This window comes from Cydia amplana, chromosome 20, assembly GCF_948474715.1.
Source record: "Cydia amplana chromosome 20, ilCydAmpl1.1, whole genome shotgun sequence".
NCBI lineage: Eukaryota > Metazoa > Arthropoda > Insecta > Lepidoptera > Tortricidae > Cydia > Cydia amplana.
Window position 1 is genome coordinate 5,594,967 of NC_086088.1, and position 19,305 is coordinate 5,614,271.

At 35.4% G+C, this 19,305-nt stretch overlaps 1 protein-coding gene across 1 annotated transcript in view; it reads left to right on the forward strand.

Moving 5' to 3' along the window:
• Positions 1–1,428: 1,428 nt before the first annotated feature.
• LOC134657479 (dopamine receptor 1-like) overlaps positions 1,429–19,305 on the forward strand; it is a 141,703-nt gene continuing 123,826 nt past the window's right edge. The window contains exon 1 of the mRNA XM_063513047.1: positions 1,429–1,676. The gene's annotated coding sequence lies outside the window, so the exon portion shown is untranslated. The remainder of the gene's footprint in view (positions 1,677–19,305) is intronic.

Below are 19,305 nucleotides of genomic sequence, written 5' to 3' on the forward strand. Positions count from 1 at the left end.
GTTAAGCACTTTATTACTGGTTATATGACTATGTTTCATTTAATACGTCATATAAATGTGTTTAAGGCTTTCGATTAAGTACATCTAGTGATACATTATATTGGTAAGGCATATTGCACAATCACGGGCACTTAAGCTTAAGAGGAAAGTGGAAAGGGACATCACGTGAACGCTTTTACATACAAACGTATTCCCCATTTTCCTATCTGGATATTAAGATTCCCTCCTATACTTAAAAATTACACTAAACCAGCATTAGTAGGACAGGAACGCAGCGCGAAACGACTGCAGACTGCATCGCTGGCGCATATGTCAAAAATATTAAGTATGCTTGTCTAGTCTGAATTCAAACGGCACCTTCAAACATGTGGCTTGCGTCGTAAGGAAATTTAATATTTATACCCGTTATAAACTGATCTGAATACGCAAAACTAATAAAAATCCTTTCAAATGTTAGATCGAATAAAATCCCATATTTCATGGCGCGGTCTACCCACGTACCACGTACCGCGTGGAACTATTTCAATATTATTAAGACGAGATTCCAAATATTATAATAGTAGAAAGAAATGATTTAAACCTAAATTCAAAATTCACAATTTATTCTGCAAATAGGCCTCAAGAGGGCTATTTTACAAGTTAGGTAATACAACATTTACAGCTACGACAAATTATTTAATATTTGTACAAATATTTAAGTATGCGCTAATATTCCCTACTACATGCTACGCATGAGCGTAGAGACCGCTAGTCTCTTGTTTACTGTTTAGCTACGCTCGTAGCGCTACGACGTAGCCGAAAGCATGATGTTTCTCCCGGGGGCTTATTCTGATTGCAATAACTGGATATAATCTGTCAGCTGTCAACAATGACATTCTTCAACCAGAAATGTCACTGTTGACCGCTGATATATTTGATATAATATCATATATCAATCACAATTTCGGATTAAATTTATAACAATTTATTACCATCAGAACAAGCCTACCATAATTTTGTGAGCGAAAGTGCCTAGTAGCAGTAATAAATTGTTGAATCATAATTTGCCTCAGTGTATCATGATTAATGCTAAAAGGGTTTATAGGTAGCGCAGAGAACTCAAACAATTCTGATTAAAAACAAACATGAAAAATTGTGTAAAGTAAGCATGTTACAACTAGGGCCGCTATTGTAAACACGAGTGGACGCAAATACTTTCTATTTCAATGTTTTTGTTAGTATTTTCGAATCAAAAATGCTTTCGAACGAGTTTTACACAAAAACATATGCCTTACATTGTATACAGAATAAAAGTTAGCTCATAAACAGATCCGAAAACAACAAATGAAAACCGAATTGATTGCACAATTTCGTACAATTAGCAAAGTTTTTCCTCACGGGTCTTTTACTCCCGTTACACATCACGTATTCACTCCAGGGTATGCAAGCGTCAAAAGTTTCGTATAGTCTCCAACGCGAATGGCGCAACGGGCACCGCCCGCGGCAGTAGACTGTTAGGCGTCGACGGGACCACCCACCAGTTGAGCTCTAAGTTCAAGTTCGGCAAATTCAAATTTAGAATCCCGAACGCGCAAAACCTACCGTTTGTTTTTTTTTCGTGTGAGTGTTTTGTGCCAGGATTAAAAGTGATAATACTAACTTTGGCTGAAGTTTGCTGCGCGACGGATTATTTTCAGGTAAATTAAGTTTTAGATTAAAATTAATTTTGACTGCGGCTGAATTTTAAGCAGTTGGGGTGTTTTTGGAGCGGAAATACGGTAACAGGTTGTTTTGTTATTTGAATTAAATTTACCTATTATTCGAGTGGTTGGCGCTGTGTTTATTTTAAATTATCTCATAATTTATTTTGAACCTAGTTTTTTGGATTGATGTTTTAATGGTAATAATTCAGACGCAATAAATTCTTATATTTCTAAACGTGTAAGTTGTTTTAAAGAGGTTTTCAGAAAATAAATGTGTTTTATTCAACTTTAAAAACATAATCCTATTTAATGATGCATTTCTGGGTTAACAAATAAAATAGCTACAACTCTACACTGGACCAGCAATGTACAACGATCGTCATCAGGCGCCTATTTCATTTCTAAATCGTTAAGTAACAACGGTAGGTACATAATAGTCTATGACTACTTGTTTGACCAGCAATGTACGGTAAATTGTCAATCTCAGGCGAAAATTAACAGCATGCTGAATTAGGGCCTTGGTAAAAATTGTCAATAATGCTACCATGCTACGGTCAAGAAGTACCTACATGAAAACATTTTACGCGTACACCTCATTCGTCTAATAGTGAAGAATGGTCAAATAAAAAAAGTATATTTTTAAGTAAAATATGACGAATATAATATAATAATTTCTAAAATATAATAATTTAAGACGTTACCATATTTCATGACTCGGCAGCTAACCAGATAATAATTCAAAAAGAAAAACCCAATATTATGTTTCTTACAAAATATTTTGAAATCGTTAGGCAACCATGAATTCCACTTTAGTGTTTGTATGTATGATAAATGGTAGCCCGGCCTGGCAGTGACTAGTATGACTCTCAAGTCTTCTCTTAACGATAAAACATACTAACCACAAAAAAAAAGATGTTTTATTAAGATTAAAACCCATAACTTAGAATGCAGTCACTAGGTTTTTATATACTGTAAAGTTATAAATGTACTGTAAATTTGTACGCAAAGGCGCAAAATTGCATGACATCTTTATAAATAAACTAAGTCATGCTGGTAATTCAACAGTTAGCTGTACATCTTTATCTGGTCCATTAAATGACTAATAAATCAATCAATCAAATACAAATTGTCTTGGAAGAATTTTGTCAACGTTGAAATTTATTGGTTTTAAAATTACTTTAAAATTAGGAGGGCCTGATTGCCTTTCTAATAGTGGTCGTGCTCGTAAATAAAATTGTATTAAACTACAAATCGTTCAACGGCGTACTTACGCCTGGGTCATAACGGAAAAACCCTTGTTTGACCCTTTTGTGGTATTTTCTTTCTTTTCTTTCAAATAAAATAAAATACAGTGAACAAAATATTTTACTTCCCCAAAAGGTGTGCCGGAAATATTTGAAGATTTCCTTCGATTCCTTCTCAGATCTATACTCGTATCCTAATGATATTTAGCAACCATTAAAAAAATGTGTATTTTTTTCTCATTAAATGCAAACAAAAAAAAACGCACAAAAAAATTGTCCAATTAAACACAAAGAGCTTCGTTTATTTGCCAAACGATTTAAATTCCTTTTGATGTTCTCATTATTTATTCAAAAAAATAACTCAAAAGAAAAACTTAAAGACGTGCCGATTAAACATCTAACTAATAATAAGTGCCAGAAATAATTTTCTGTTAAATGCCTTTGCAAAATTATTACAAATTACGAGTGATAGCTTTCAATAACTAGTTCTAGAAAATGTTGAAAGCTAGACACTATTATTAATATTAGTATGAAAATTAAGAGATTGCCAATAAAATACCTATTGACAGCTAATGAGTAATGACACATTGAGGTATTTTGTCATTAATTGACTGTAATAGCGTAAAATATCAAGTTCAGATATCAAACTACGAATCGGCATAATTTGGCCCGAATCGAGCATTCTTATAAGAGCAAAAGTGACGTTGTTGACGTTGTTACAGACAACATTAAGTCCACATATTGTTAGTATTGAACTTAATCTACTTAATCTACATGTTAGTTACTAATAATAAATATATAAAAGTGATTTGGTCCTCTGGCTCATTTTGCACATCAGAGGACAGTCAAACTTATTAACTATCATACTTAAAATGCAAAATAATATATTATTAATTAAAAATTACTGTATATACCTTGCCCTTATCTCATAAATTTTTATTCACAAAGGTACTAAGGCCTGCCTACCACAGCTTTGTTATTAATTACAAAGCTTTTCATCAAATGAAGTCTTAGTTTATACTAATCCGATATCTTACTGTTCTCTCTGAATATTTTTATTCTGCTAAGGAATTACTCGATGAGATTAATGTAACAATGCCTTTGAGTTACTTTTTTAAGCAATGGACAAATGTAAATTTTAATGAGCAGCTTTTCTATAGTAGTGGATAGATAAACACGTCAATACTTTTGGACTTGGTATCTGTTATCCCCTAAGAGTCTATTAATCCGCGTTTCAAAATATCTTACACAGTCTAGTTTCATTATAACATATATGCAGTAATATGTAGACATATCTCTTTTTGTAAAGCTTAACGTCTTGTCTGTGTTCTTGGAAGGATTTTGACCGAATTTGCATTGCGAGAACTATTTATTTTGCTTTATTTTTGCACAATTTTTGACCACCACATACATAAAAGGTTCTTGTGGACTGTAGCTTGCCCCTGACCGTGGTCGATATTTTATTTAATTTGCCGTCACTCATCCAGGTAGTTTACTCTGTATAATGTAAAAGATACCGCATTTTAACACGAAAACCCTAAAGAAAGAGTAAGCCACCTCGGTGATAGGAAATTAAGTAGCTGTAACCCCAGATTTACTGGGACCCTTATCCGATCTCGATACGGTCTCTTGTGGCCCTTGGGTCAAACCATAGACTTACTTATGCAGACTCCGAATTATATGACAAGAATTCATTGTGTTAGAAAAATCATTATGGAATATATCAAGAAATAAATATATATTATATACTTTACAATAACATGGTTTCAAATACAATATATGTCAGATTCAACAAAATCATGATTGCATTGAAAAAAATCAGCAACCCTATCCTAAAATCGGAGCGGAGCGCGAAAAATATTAATGGTTTTGATGGAAATATCCTATTTATTAGATACTCGCGACCCGCCCCCGCTTCGCGCGGGTTAAAAAATTATACATAAACCTTCCGCTTGAATCACTATATCTATTAAACAAAACTGCATCAAAATCCGTTGCGTAGTTTTAAAGATCTAAGCATAAATAGGGACAGAACAGACAGCGGGAAGCGACTTTGTTTTATGCTATGTAGTGATTATCTGTGTCAGCTATTTTGCCCGCCTGAAATGTTTCTCCTTAGGCTGGGTTTTAGCATAATAATAGATATCCCAAGATTTAAGACTTTTTATTCCATATTTCATCAAAAAAGTAGGCTGAAGTGCAGAGAGGCAAAAGTTTTACATTTATATTGTAAAACGTTACTATTTATTTACTTAAACTATGTAAATTTGGATACTACAATATCGACAAAGATAAGGGCCGGTACAGACAGACTGCAACTTGTATGAACTGCACACTAACGTTGCAGTTGGCGTGCAGATCCCATACAAATTGCAGTCGGGTTGCAGTTCGTCTGTATCGGCCCTAAATGCTTACTAAGTTTTTAAATTTGTTTTCAAAAATGTAATAATAATAATTTTCCTACCTTTGTCTATACTATAGCGTAGATAAGAATATTATTTGTAAGTAAGAATACGTAATACCTTGTTATGTCTGCAACCGCATCGTTTTCTTTTTCTCGTCTAGCGTATATTGAAAGACCTGCAGCTGTTTTATTATAACCAATATAATGAAATAGACTTTGAGGCGACTCTCACGAAATTTGCGGTGTAAAAATCGAATTAAGCTTCATATTATTATGTGTTGTATCGAATAATTTGTTTTGACATCGTAGAGCAACCTAAATTAATTTAATTGGCCAACAAATAGTTTAATTAATAACTACACATCGGTAACTCGTGGCATTTAGGTAGCACTTAAATGATTAGTTTAATTAATTCCTTTTTTTAGTGGTTTCTTTTTCTCGACTCGTATAGGAAGAACATTGTCACATCACTAGTCCGTTTAGAAACTGTCAAGTTAATACCTAAGTGCCACGAGTTACCGATGTGTATTAATAACCTATTTACATTTTTTTAAATCCATTTTACAGATACATATTCTGATATTATGTGAAACAGAAAAACCCTGCCTGGCCGGAATAGCTATATTTACGTAGGTATATTCATGACGGCTCTTCAAATTCACTATATTCAACTCCCCAAATCTAAACTCTCAACAAGGCAAACTTGCTTGTACTTTGGTCGTGTACGAGTAGAATATCATAAGCTAATTTCAACTACAAGTAAATTCACTAGAGTTGTTACAAGTTAACTCTGCAAGGCATTATAATAACAAAGCGTAGCAATGACATGATAGTGACTTACGTTGGAAATGACTCTTCCTCGTATTGTTCTATTCAATGTGGTGAAAAGTTAGCTTAGGCGGACTCTAAAACGTGACAATAAATGTAAAACATTTTACGAATCTTTAAATTCGTTGTATAAAGTATTTACAAAGTATTACTTTTATTGATAAAACCTTGGCAAGAGTGTTAAGATCCCTTTTCTAATTATGACCATATTTTCTTCTACATTTTTTAACCTGTTAGTGTATTTCTGCTAGTTTAGTGTGGTTACATTATTATGAATGTCTACAAAGGTACATAAATGGGCCCTACGGAAGACCAGGGCTGGTTTTATAGCCAAATAGCATTATGCTGAGTTGTGTTCATTTCATTATGGACACTTGTCTGTGTCAGATGGACAGATGTCTTCTTTCCTTGCTTTTGTTGTCTGTACAGGTCCGTACATGTTTGTGATCGTCACGAATAAATGTATTTTATCTTATCTTATCTTAAATTCAAAACAAAAAACGGAGTGCTGTGGCATATTACTTCTTACTATTACGTCATCACTACATATTTAGTATAAAACAAAGTCGCTTCCCGCTGTCTGTCCGTCTGTATGTATGCTTAGATTAAAACTACGCAACGGCTTTTGATGCGGTTTTTTTAATAGATAGAGTGATTCAAGAGGACGATTTATGTATAACTAGCTTTTGCCCGCAGCTTCGCACGCGCAGGAGAGTTTTTTTAAATTGTACCCCTTTAGGGGATGAATTTTGAAAAATCCTTTCTTAGTGGACCCCTAGACCTTATAAGGAACCTACTTGCCAATTTTGGACTTTCTAGTCCCAGCGGTTTGGGCTGCGCGTTGATTTAAGTCAGTCAGTCAGTACGGATATGATGGTCGTTCTTGTCTACGTGACAGCGTGATAAAACGGTGTCCGTCACTTTCTTTCCCACGGTGTTAAACAGCGACAGTTATTTTATCACGTGGATAAAGATGGATAAAGCTATCCATAATAGGCTGGCAGGTCTTTCACGTTTATATATATATAGATTTGTTAACCCGTGCGAAGCCGGGGCGGGTCGCTAGTATGAAATAAAGTAAGGTCAAGAAAACTACGTGGTGAAATGTATGGCATACAATTCAGACCTTGGACTTAACCCAGTCCCACTTGCAACATTCTACTAACCCGGGGTTAACCGATTAAACCTGGAGTTACCATGGTCACCAGTACAATTTGACGCTAGGTTAACGATTTAACCTCTTAACCCCGGGTTAGTGGGATGGTGCAAGTGGGCCTAAATATGGTTTAAAAAGTTCTTCTTTTTTCTTAAAATTTTTGTATATGCATTCTATGAAATAAACATTGTTTCTTTCTTAATTTTATTTTCTTTCTAAGTAATAAAATAGATAATCAAACGCTTGCTAAATAGGCTACAAGAAAATGCATTTATACCTGTGGGATTGAAATCTACTTTAATATTCTCTGATCACTTTTCATGGATGATAAATCAGTGTAAGCATAATGAGCGAGCGATATTTTAGAGATGCTGCAGTTCATCAATCAATAATATAATACTTTAAGAGCTTACTTTGTCTGATTCCTTAATTTTTTGAGTAAATTGTTAAAAATACGACGATGATTACTGCAAAGCCGCGGTGGTTCGCTATTAAAGGTTAAATAAAATTCAGTGAACATGTTTGATAACCATTTAGACTTAATAAAATAATTAAATCAATTTAGTTTTTGGGAATTTTTAAAATACCTGAGCCGGGTTCATGAGGTCTAGGTCTACAGCTCACAGAAACACTACCTATAGTTACAGAACAGAAATTCCGTAATCTGTAAACCAATGTTGCCGTAGTGCCACACGTCGGCTACAGACGCCGCAGGCGTCGCACGACGAACAGGCAATAACATCTACAGACCGCAACCGCAAACGTGCCGTGCTCACATGTGCAGTACCGGGCTAATTATATACCGACCCGATTCGGATTAAACCTGTTACGGTCTTGATCTTATTTTGATACGACCTTGAAGATTACCCTGATTGGTGCGTGAGAAATGAAGTGAAAGTCGTGCGTCCGATGATGTCACGGCTCGGCCACGACATTGCGCGACTCGCGATGGCGGAGGCAGCAACCATAAGTTGGAGCGAGGCCCAGCGATCGGTCCTTTCGCTCCCACCTATGGTTGCCACCGCCGCCGTCGCGAGTCGCGCAATGTCGTGGCCGAGCTGTCAGTCATCAACGCGATAGCCAAGTCCAGTCGTATCAAGAGCCGTATAAAATTAAAACAAATTGTTAAATCTGAATTGGGATTCAGATTGGGATTCAGGCTGAATTTGGTCGAAATTAAAATATTTCCTGGTTGACGCTTCTCGAAAATATAAACTGGTTTCTGTTTCGTATCAGAAAATTTAGCTAAGTGTATTGGATGTTTTTTTCAAGCAATATGTATTATGGTACTTGTATCGCAAATAAAATCAATCCAATTTAATAAAATATAGGTAAGATTGCCAAATGAATATAAGACGATCAAAGTTTCTTCAAAGTGAGATTGAGTAGGGTATTTGTGAAAGACTGATTTTTGGCCGAGTCGTTGATTCCAAGAATATGTGACGTCATCTATGAAAAGGGACCTTATTCGCGCGAGTGACTTAAAACAAGTGAGTCTAAACCGTAAAATTATTCAATAATGCCCCATATATAGGTAATAAAAAAAACAGTGAAGAACCTTCTTATTTATATTAATTGAAGCTTAGTTAGAATAAATGAGATAATTATCATATTTAAAGAACAGTATTTGGCTTTATCAGTCACCTTCGTTTTAAACTGTTTTTCAAGAAATATTTTATACTATGTAAAACCTAAAAACAATGTCGTAATTACGACATTCTGCCGTATTCGAACTTCAAGATATTCACAAGAGACGACACGTACTAGATCCATTCTAGATACGTTATAGTTTAGATTTCAACTAGTTCTCTTTTGCAGCGCAATTCGGGCAACCAATGTCACTTTTACGATATATCGTGTTAGGTATCTATTAGATGTGAATTAGATCTCTAAGTAATATCTTGTGGAAATCGTTCAAAAGTATCTCAAGAATCGCGGAAATGTCATTTTTGACAGGTTAGATCTTAAACATATCGTTATCGTATCTTAGCGATGTCTAATAGATATCTATTACAAAATCCGAATCGGGCCCATTGTTTTTATGTTTTGCGTAATAATATTATTACGCTGAACGTTGGGCGTTGGCACCTAAAAATTCTGGAAATGGTAAAATATCGAAACTCGAACGTGCGGCACGTGCATTTTATACTTACCGAATTGTAACGAAATATTAAAATTTATGACCCCATTGAGAAATCAAAGCGTCGCGGGTGGAAATCAAATTAGTCATTGGCAATTTTATCGAAGGGCAACCCGAGATTTTGGTCGTAATATATAACGGGACCTAGTTGGCTCCCTGAGGGATACTAACCAACTATTAGCTATAAGTAATGTAAGTAACTCTTATATACAGGGTGGCCAAAAAGTCGTGGATCAAACGAAACAGGGAGATAAAGGAGGTAATTTCCAACAAAAAATCTTTCTACAGCATGGCCATAACTTCATTGCACGAATAGTTATGAATTTTTGTTTTTTCTTCAATGAATTGATACATTATCTAGTCACAATTCAACATCTTTTGTTTTATTATTTTTAATCAATTTATTTTTTATTGTGTAAATTGTACAAAAAAACTCGATAGTTTCATAAAAAAAAAATTCATAACTTTTCGTGCAATGAAGTTATGGCCATGCTGTAGAAAGATTTTTTGTTGGAAATTACCTCCTTTATCTCCCTGTTTCGTTTGATCCACGACTTTTTGGCCACCCTGTATAGCTTTGGTATAAAAAATAAAGCGCAATATCAGGTTATTTACGATAAAGTAAAATAATTGAGGAGTTTTTTTAACTTGCAGTTAAGGTCATCTCGAGCAATTGCAACTATGGGGCAAGTGCAACTACTCTAAAAATACAAAAAGTGAGCTCTAGTTTTACCATATATACCACTAGCGACTTGCCCCGGCTTCGCACGGGTTAGCAAATTATACACCTAAACCTTCCTCAAGAAAGGAGGAGGAGGGGTTCCTTTTCCTATTGATAGGTGAAAGCCGCAGGAAAATCCGTTCGTAGTTTTTGAGTTTATCGCGAACATACAAACTCACAAACAGACAGACGCGGCGAGGGACTTTGTTTTATAAGGTGTATTGATAGATAAACTCTCTTTGATGACTGGCGAAAGTGTGACATATAGGTACCTATATACTCGTACAAGTGGCTCTATCACTCTACTTATTGTGTTTTTAGAGTAGGTAATTGTATTTGCCCCATTAAATTACCCTGGCTAACCTAACACTACTTATTTTATTTTTTGTTATGAAAGCGATTGAGTACAACGCTTGAGTAGGCAAACTGGGTAAGTCAGAGCTCGTAATAATTTACTGTTTTAATGTGCAGTTTAAGAAAGTATCAAAAGGAAATTGCAAATACCTACTTACATAGGTATTAAGCTATTCCCATTAATTAACAAACTTTTATTAGGTCGACCTGTATGTAACTAACTATGTAATGGAATCTAAGGTAACTAATTTAACCATCTTCCAAGGATCGTAGCGTGATGAAAATTGGCAGCTGTATGTAGTTCTGATGATAATACAATAATATGGTACTGTCGAACTGATCTGATGATGGAGACAGGAGGTGGCCATAGGAACTCTCGACCTGATGTATGTAACTATGTAATGGAATCTAAGGTAACTAATTTAACCATCTTCCAAGAATCGTAGCGTCATGAAAATTGGCAGCTGTATGTAGTTCTGATGACAATACAATAATATGGTACTGTCGAACTGATCTGATGATGGAGACAGGAGGTGGCCATAAGAACTCTGTGATGAAACAACGCAACCTAATTGTGTTAGGGGTTTTTAGAATTGTCTCGATGAGTATTAGTTGTCTGTCGTAAGAAAAGTACAGTCAGCGATAAAAGCTTGTACCAAAAATTAAATTTTTGACAAAAACTTATTTTAAGGATATAATCCAGTAGATCTGTAAGTTGTGAAATTAATACATGGAAAGGTACCTAGCTATATTTTAAATCGGTTTGTAAGGCAGTTGCAATGCTCTTACTAGAGAAAAGAAGCAATAATGCAAAATGTACATTTTACAAATAGCTGATACCCTAGTTGTGCATAACGCTACGAATCCAGAACAAATTTTTCATTCAGTTGCCCTGTTTATTTAGTCGTCACTCAGAGTAGATCGATACTCGCTCCTTTCTTTAGTTTGTGCTCCTTTAGTTTCCTTATTTTATGGTAGAAAAACTTGTAAGTACTCGTAGCTAGTAAATTCCCAGTAGTATATCAAACAAAGCAATTCGTAACAAGTTTCAAGTAAATTGCCAAACAATGTACAGAAAGTCATAATAATTATTTCATCTCTGGACAACCATTATTTTTTCGTTGGTAGTCTAAAAAAACCGGCCAGGTGCGAGTCGGACTCGCGCACGAAGGGTGAAAAAATCACGTTTATTTTATGGGAGCCCCACTTAAATATGTATTATATTCTGTTTTTAGTATTTGTTATTATCGTATGTTAATATTGTGAAATTTGTGATTAATTGTATACTGTTTCCTTTATCTTATAATACTCTGTGTAAGTTAGCAGTGGTTTGGTATTTATACTGTTATGCTGTATAACTTGTTTTGAAATAAAAATAAATAAATAAATAGCAGCAACAGAAATATATCATCTGTGAAAAGTTTCAACTGTCCAGCTATCACGGTTCATGAGATACAGCCTGGTAACAGACGGACTGACGGACAGTGGACTCTTAAAGTAGTAACGGGACTAACAGGGTCCCGTTTTTACCCTTTGGGTACGGAACCCTAAAAATGACATACTTTAAATATATAATGTGTTTGATATGGAATAACAGAAAAGTCTATATAATCCGTATAAAACGTACGCAAATCCAGTTGTTAACATTCAAAGATGGCCGATCACGACGTTTAGCACAATAGGGCATTGTTCGCTACAGTTAATGCTGCTTGTTAGGCTTTGTTCGAGCACAGAGCAGACGGACAGAAGTCTTGAGCGTATATATGTATGTATGTATATACTATGCAGTTGAGGAGTACATAAAACGGGTTAACGGATAACGCCTAGAACTTTTAGTTTTAATATAATTTTACAATCAAAGTTCGTTTTTAGTTTTTCGTCATACACATACGTAATCGCCATAATCGTCATACATAGTCGTCATAATCGTCACACAGCGTCAAAATCCGGCAAAGAGCATTTCGGGCTATGCTCAGTGTAGAGTTCCGTAGTCATTCGTCCGTTCCGGGGCATAACATGTCTTAAAAGTTTGAGAAAAGAACTACATTTTTCTTTTCTTTCTGAGCGATTGTTTTCGAAAATTTTTAACCTTAACAGAATATTGTGAAAATCTGTATTCGTTTTGAAAGACTTATCTAAAGACATCCCACAACATATAAGCTGAAGAGAAAAAAAAACATATGAAGGGGAGGTACCCTTATTATTTTCCATTTTTTGCTTTACCACTTTGTCAGCATGATTGATTTATATAGGTATCCATGCCTAATTGCAGTTTACTAGCACTAACGATCACGTACCATAATAGCCTCTGACAGACAGACAGCCATTCATACAGACAGACGAACTTAGTGAAACTACAAGAGTTCCTACTAGTAGTTGACTACGGAACCCTGAAAAGTGACAGTTACTATGACGTGGACACGTTCGTCAGTCAACATCGCTACTTTGCAATCTAGGTAACACCCGTCAAACTTTGCCAATACGTTTTGTCCTCTAACAGCTTCGTTAAAAATAACAAACATTACTATAAAAAACGTTACATGAAAAGAAAACTGGTATATATAAGTCCCAGGGGATAGTATGGAGGGTTCTCAGGGGTGTAAAACAGAAGGCTGTGCGTTAAGAGCCAACAGGAGTGGTCATTTCTCCATACAAACGTACTCGACTGTTTCCTCCGTGGGTTTTGAAGCTAGAGCAATGATTTTTTCAACACAGATTAATATTATCAATATCTGTGTCGGACCGTTTTGCTTTTTTTGATATTTTTGTTTTTTATGGCGCTAGAGCCCTTCAAAAATGGCCAAAATGGCCTAATTGACTATGCCGCAATGAGAGGCGTGCTATTCAAAACTAACATCAATTAATCAAAAAAGCAAAACGGTTTGACACAGATAATGTCATAATCATTTAAATTTCCAAATTTGGTTACGATTGGTTAAGTTTTGGAGGAGGAAACAGTCGAGTACGAAACCTCGATTTTTGATATTTAAACGCAGGATTCCCATTTCCAGGACAAACCATTTCAATATTGCCGGCGCCAGGGGGCGCGCGGGGAGACATAAGAGCCCATTAACGTGCACACTAGCGCCACTGCTAAATAATCGTGATTATTTAAATTTAACGAAATATATTTTAAATAATTGTGAATATTTAAATTTAACGAAATATATTTTAAAAAGGGGCCGCTACGTACTGTATCTTGTATTAAAGTACCTTTTGAATACATCAAACTAGTTTCTTTTTTTAAATATCTTTCGTTAAATTGAAATATAATAAATAAATAAAATAAAAAAGCCATTTATTCCTTAATATCGCTACATTATAAAAAAGAATTGACGGATACGAATGTATGCATTATTTAAATTGAAATAATCACGATTATTTAGCAGTGGCGCTAGTGTGCATATGCACGTTGATGGGCTCTTAACCCTACCCTCCACCAAAGAGAATAGAGTGAATAGAGAGTTACTGGCATGGTAAATTATGTAGTTCCAGTACATTTACTGCCATCTTTTGACAAAATATTAAAACTATTAGACCGCCATTTGACTTTAACCCCTATTGTTTCACTGATATGTGTTAGTTTGTAACAGTAACAGTTTTAATCTTTTGTCAAAAGATGGCAGTGAATTTACTGTGGCTACATAGTTTACTTTTACAATCCGCCTCTATTTCAAAATCTCTTTTGCCTCCACCAATATACATTCATAACCAAAACATGCTGTCCCTAACAGTCATCATAGTATAACATTCATTGTCGGCAAAGTAGGTTACTTCCGTCAAACTTTAGCAATATGTGTCGCTTCGTATAAAAAGGAACCTTACGACGGTTGGCACATTGGCGGTTATTTTATTAATAATGTGATTTTGCTAAGATATAAAATTTGTATTAGAGTTTTTATATGAAACAACACATAGGTATTTTTTAAACAACGTTTTGGTAAACTGTCAATGAAAGATGTGTGCTGATCTATAATGGCATTTTTCAAAACGTCAATTCAAGTTCTACTATCTACTTACTTACATTACACGAAAAAAACAAAAGAATAAAAATAAAAACAACTATGTTTCTTTGAGTTTTGTGAAGTGTGAAAGTTTGAAATGCGCTTGTATATTTTGTACTACAATTATTAATTCCGTCATATATTTCAGATACAATAAATAAAATGATTATGTCAGTATCCAAACTTCCTTAGCAACGGCAAAGAATCACTCGGTCCACCTAATACCTTGGTAATGAACAAAACTCCCTAGGGAACCCAACCTATATATTTTCAATATTTACCCCGTTTTATAAGTCCTTTATAGGTAAAATACTTCTTGAATTGCATCTTGGAGTTGGCTTAGCTTCGGAATAACTTGAAATATGAAAGGAAATAAACCTTTTTTTAAAGGAGCAAAGTAATGGCTAAAGGATAAGCCTAATCTTCAGAATATTTTGTCATTTTCCATTATTTATGGATAATTCAACGTCATAAAAAAGCGATATCAACAAAGTGTTTTTTTAATGACACTGCGTCACGTAAAGTGAAGTAGGTAGATGTTGACTTTAAATATATATACATACCTACTTACCAGGTTTTAATTTAACCTAAATAATTAACGTACCTACTTGTACTACATTGAAAGCGTAATAAAATGACATCGGGAAAAAATTGTGTCAAAATCAATCGAATGTGTTATCATTACAAGGTATGGGTCACTAGAATAGCGATGCGAGCAGGGTACGTGTCGCCGCGGGGTTTTGAGCAAACGCTCGCATGCTACTCGCCCGCGCTGACCGAAAATGAAGTACCTAAACACGTCTTTTTGCGCCACAATAACGTTCAGATTAAGAAGCCAGACGTCAAATCTGTTTAAAGGAGGCGTATCCATTCACCACGCACACAAGGCGCTAGCTAGTTTTTACTACCGTTGCGCGACACCGGTTCCGATACTAACTATGCGCGATAGCCATTCTAACCTCTTTAATATGTTCTGTGGTATGGGTCTATCATTAATTCGCATAACGTAATACTCCTAATTCAAACTCGCATAACATATTACGCATCACTTTTAAATCGCATAACATTATATCACATAGTTATGTGACGCATAATGATTAATTAATTAATTAAATCGTATGGCAAGATTCGAGTAACGCATAATGATGACAGTTAATATTAGGCGTATTAACCTTTTCGACGCCGTGTCAAACACAAAAGCTGTCACGCTGACGTCACGTCACCGAAGTGTCAAAACTGAAATTGAACTTTATGCATATGCACGTAGGTCTATGTTGATTTGTGATATGTGACCGATTAATAGGTCTTTGGCGTTGAACCTACGGTGCGGATATATCGGTCATTGCGTGCATTGGCGTCCAAAAGGTTAAGGGGCACCCCAAGGTATATATGTAACATTCCTCTTCGCTTCGCTCGTTGACTCATGTTGGCTCAATTTTAAAATAACCGCATTCCAAATGATTTTAAATAAAACTCATAAATTTTCTGCTAACTGCTAACTGTCAAAAAATTGTTTTGTACAAAATATTTCATTTCTACTTGTAAATACGCAGCCCTTCTCCACAACAATGTAAGTTTAACCCTAAACATTTATCCGTTAAATTCAGAAGCCGACGGTGGCGTTAATAGCAACCATTACCTTAACTCGGTTTGACTAATTCAGGCGATTACGTGAAATGCAGCACGTTTTGTCAAAGCGAAATAGGTAAAAAGGGTGCTTTGGATTATCAGTGAAATAATAAATATTGATGTTGGTGAAGAACGTTCTAAGCCTGCCTTACAAATCTACTAAAAAGAAACAGTCACGCAGCTACGAAATAGGAGGGTGAAACCAAATAAATTCTAATTCTTTCATAAATTTGAAGATAATAAACCAAAGTACCTACCCGTTTTACAAATAAATAATCTTGCTTTTTGTACTGAGATATAAAGTAATTTCAAAAAGTGGGGCATCTATCCCAGTTTTACCCTAAGTTGTATATAGACGAAGAAGCTCTTATTACGCGTACATACGTCACGTCACGGTATTGAATGAAATTCACACTAGGGGTACAGATTTCTACAGTTATTCTGGTTATTTGCCCTCGCGAGTCATATTAACATTGTAATGTTTTTAGTCCCTACGCGTGACATGTTTCGGAGTGCCTAGATTTCCATTTTCAGCACTACAGTGCCTAAATTCATTAGCGTATAAACAGACGCGCGGCGTGCGAGCTAGGCTTTCTAAAACATGTCTATATATGAATAAAACCGTAATAGTAGTATAAAATAAACATATTTATATAATATTATGTGCAAAAGAGACTGATGATGAGATGGCACTTACTCTCTAATTAAACGACTTATTTTTGAAGTGAAAACTTCTTTAGCGGCGCTGGGCACTTTTTGAAGTGGGGAAAAAATGATAAACTCGAGACAGCGTAAGGCGATCACGTGACCGTAAGGACCGTAAGGGGCGTAAGGTTTAGATGGCCACTCATAATCGGGGAGCGGTGCTCGGGCCCGGCGCCCCGGCGCGGAGGCGGGTAGCCTCGCGCGCCGCGGTAGGGTGTCGCGCTTCAATAGGATAGGTTTGATTAGGTTAGGTTAATTTAGATGGCATTTAAATCAATAAAGAAAAACTCAATGTTATTTGACATTTATGTTGCGGACTCCTTTTCAAGACTCTTTACCTATGTTCAAATAATTTGACGTTGTCATGGCAGTATGTAAATAAACATGTCAATGAAAAAGTGTGATCTTATTTGAGAATGATAATAATATATAATAAATAAATAGAATACCTCCGCTAAACGTATGTATCGTGTTACCGGGCGTCGGTAACATAGTGAGGTGAGTTTTCAGTTCTATCGGCACTCCCGGAGTGCAACCATTTTTATTAAAAAAAAGAAATACGTCACAATAATGTTGCTTTATAATATAACTTCAATAACCTCGTTTATCGTAACCAAAAAATAATTCACAATTGGGCGATACAGGGGAATGTCAAAATTTAATAAGCCATATTATATTTTCCCTTTTTTCCGCCGTCGGCCGTAATTCTGTAAAAAAATGTAATTACGCTGTCATAATTCCGAGGTGTCTCAGCCGGTACCGCGATTGTTTTGGTTATAGGATTCTCAGGACAAAGGTATACACCCTTTAACTACGTGTATATAGCTCTTTGGCTACGGAGTTTCACTTCAATAGCAAGATACTCGTATGTCATAAACCATCGTATATCTGTATATACATACCTGTATGTACATACTCTAGTCGTTTGCTAGTCTCGTCTTCCTAACTAAATAAGTTACAAATTTTAATGGATAATAACTAACCTTTGGTATTTTAGCCTTTGGTTTTTGGTAGGTTTAGCTTGTAGCACTGTATATAGATGCACCAAAATGTATTATGAAACTATTAATATTCACATCAAAATAACAACGTCCAAGTCTTTATTTTGGTCACCGCGCGGTGAATATTTCCATTGGCCATTATTTATTCAACATTGATTCCAGATTTAACCGTTGAAGTTTAAATTTCGTATTGTGTGCTAATTGTGTCTCTTTATTCAAGTCAAAAGGAGGCCGATTCTATTCTGTTAATTTGATAAGTTTTGTCTTATTTTGACACGACCTTGTGTCAGCATGCGCTAGTGTTCAGTTAATCAGGTAAGAACTCGAGTCTTTTGAGTCTAAATTTGTAAGTGTTATAAATCCGGAGTCCAGTTCTTAATTGAGTCATTTTTTAAGCGTAACTCAAAAGGACTTGAGCAAAATTTTAAATGCTTCTACTCTTATATAACAATTAAAAATTCCAAACAAATCAAACGAAGGGGCATAGCGCTGTAGTTGATAGACATCAAATTGTGTCAAAACATTTTAAATAATTTTAATACCCGGAGCGAAAAATGGGTACTACGTTTGTATGGAAAGGTGGTTTCGGAGCGTTATCCACTATCGTCTTAAAGCAGAAAACTTACTGGAATCAAGTCTTAACCAGCACTAGCGTGCGTCGTCGATGCACCAATCAGCGAGATCAGGAGTTGCCTCATAGCTCATAAGGCGTCTCGCTCGCATTTATTCATACGCGTTAGATGACTGATAACATGACTCAAGGTCGAATCAAAATAAGATCAAAACCTTACCAAGTTGTCAAAACAGCATTGGCCTCTTGGTTCTGAATACAAGTATAATAACAAGCTCGAGGTGCAAACTTAGCGCGCTTTTGAAAAGGACAGAAGACGAAGTGACACAGCACAAAACTTGGTTTCCTTTCAAAATGGCGTCTAACAAAGTTAAGGCTAATTAGCGGGTGCAAGTTTTAACAAGCAAATTCGAGCAATATTATAATGTGAATTGTATAATAATATTCGGCTGTTTTGTTACTCAACAACACGAGAACGGTATAAATGTTTTGGATTTTGACGAATTGGGATAATTTTAGGAAACGCTTAGGGAGGTAAAATGTGAGATGGCAGTTTATGTATATGCGAGCAGTGGACACCAAATCCTAATATATTCGGATATTGAATAAATATACTGTTACGGGTTCAGCGGGGGCCCTATAGTGGTATAAAATAAAATAAGGAATTACTGTGATAACAAGTACATTTAATATTGTGATTAGGAATTTAAGTAGGTAAGGCTATATATTAGCTATGCTAGCTCAGTCGTAACTTATATATATATATTTAATTTAGAGCACAGGGGTGAGTCTGTGTTTCAAGATGCTGGAAGACCTCGGTAAACTATTTGGTAAAGGTAATTAAATGTTGGGCGCCTTAATAAAAA